We start from the raw sequence: 2,473 nt of genomic DNA, 5'->3' as shown, positions 1-2,473 counted from the left end.
TATACGTACTTTTAATTAACAAAGGTTTTGGAATTTGGTTAGTTTAAAAATTTTAGTTCAAAATGTACCCAAAATTCTATTAAAAATCAAAAATTGTGTCGTAGTTGTGAGAAACCAAATTGTTTAAACAATTAAACAGATGAGAGGCCGATCCCATTGAGAGATTCACTGTTTAATAAATTATCAAAAAAAAACAAGAAAGGAAAGCTAATTTCGAGCGGAGCCGAATTTTATATACCCTTTGCAGTTAAGAAGGAGCTTATATTATTATTATTTGTAACGGATCGTATATAGTTGTCCGATCCTTATAAGAATTTTACCATCAAATAAATTTTCTAATTAAAAAATTGGAAACAGCCGCAAGCATCTTTAAAAATAGCAAGTTTGTGCCATTTCCGATGGTTCAGTTCAAAACGGAATCCGTAGAAAATCACATTTTTAGCAATAGAATATAGACGTCCGATCTTAATAAAATTTTGCAAATCGGATATGATTGTCCAAAATGCAATCGGTACTAAGGGTCATCTTTCTAACTTAAAAAAACACCAAACAGCTATAGGACAGCTACAGGATATAGTCGGACGATCCTTATGGATTTTGTACATAAGATATTTTGACCAAATATAAGTGGAAAGTCCCAACCCTCTAACTTAAAAATCACCAAAGTTATGGCATTTCCAGCTGTAGGATATAGTCGACCGATATACAAATAAAGTAAAAGTTGAAAGAATTTATTCCATATTTTCAAGTTTATTGCACACGTACATGAACATATGTAAGTAGTGTATCCGCAAATACACTTAATGTATCTGCCCTAGATAACGAATCCTCCATAAAACCAGTATACCCTGCCATACCTATCAAATCATATATAAGCAACATTCAAGAGCCTACTGTGGGAATAATTCAAATAGGCTAGACACAAACCCTTTCCCATAGCATTATCATTGGCATCCAGACATAAACATAGAAATAAACCATTCACACGCCTTTATCGAGACATGTCAGCATAAAACTCTGACCAATCAAAACTATTCAACCAAAGTCCATCTATGCTGCGCGCTGGCACCGATAAAAGCTATAGTTATAAGAAAATTGAATTTGTAAAATCAGTTTATAATCAACTCATCGTTGGACCTGCACGTACAATTCTTCTTAGGAATTCAACCCAGGATTGGAATGAATTAAGAACCTTACTCATCAGTGAATTCAACTCATCAAAACCCCCACATCTCATGATCATGGATTTACATAAAATTAAATATCAAAATAGTTTACGTAAGTTTATTGATAAATTAAATAAACAGTCAAGCAAAATTTGTAATAAGTTAAGTGTGGATAATAATGCAGCACACCCTGTTACATTTTCGAGAGTATTAGGTGATCATATAGCAGAAGTAATTCGTGAAAAATTACCATTACGAGTGTACATATCTATATGCAAATACGATATATCAACTCCAACTAAGTTAAAACAAGCTGCTCAAGCTGTAGGTCTTTATGATGATGATGATAAATATAATTTATCCCGAAGTGTTGAAAATCGATATAATATACCAATGGTCTCCACATCTAATACTCCTAATACTAATAATATTAATAATAATCAAAGGGACAGAAACCAAAATTTCAATCAGAATGTAGGAAACAATAGGAGTCAAAATTATAATAACCGTGGGACATATAATTATCAACAAAGAAAAAATACTTTTGATTCAAATAGAAATTTTTATTCAAACTATAATAATAATTATAGATACTCTCAAAATCCTTAAGGTTAAAACTCTCCAAATTATAATCGATCTGTTAATGTTCCTCAAAAACTATCATACCAACTGAATAGACCAGAACCAACGGAAATAGTTGAAAATTTTCAGTCACAAGCCTCGGAAGAAACACAACAGCAATAAAAATAAAAATTGATAATAGACCATGCATTTGCCTTATTGACACAGGTTCCAGTATAAGTTTAATGCATGAAAATTGTTTAAAATATCCAATTAAAGAGAATAATATAAAAGTTCAAACAGTAGGAAATTCAGTCACTTTGAATAAATCCATTGAATTCATAATTCCAAAATTATTTAAATCTAAACAAAAATTTTTTGTCAAAGAATTTCCCAATCATTACGATTTTCTTTTAGGACGTAATATTTTAAACCTTACATCAGCCCAAATAGATTTTGGAAAGAATATTGTTAAACTAAATAATTACGAATTTCCAATGATCAATATAATAAAGGAACATAACAAAAATTATACAAACATGTTAGAAGATGATAAACACATTTACGCATTGGAAACGGAATTAAAAACTAGTTATATTCGAAATGATCACCTCAACAGTGAGGAAAAATCGGCACTACATTCTCTAATGTCCAAATTCTTTGATATTCAGTATCATGAGGGTGAGAATTTGACCTTCACAAATGAAATCAAACATAAAATAAAAACTAAACATGAAGATCCCATT

Source organism: Drosophila ananassae, unplaced genomic scaffold (genome assembly GCF_017639315.1).
Source record: "Drosophila ananassae strain 14024-0371.13 unplaced genomic scaffold, ASM1763931v2 tig00000107, whole genome shotgun sequence".
Lineage (NCBI taxonomy): Eukaryota > Metazoa > Arthropoda > Insecta > Diptera > Drosophilidae > Drosophila > Drosophila ananassae.
Note: the sequence above shows the minus strand (reverse complement) of the source record.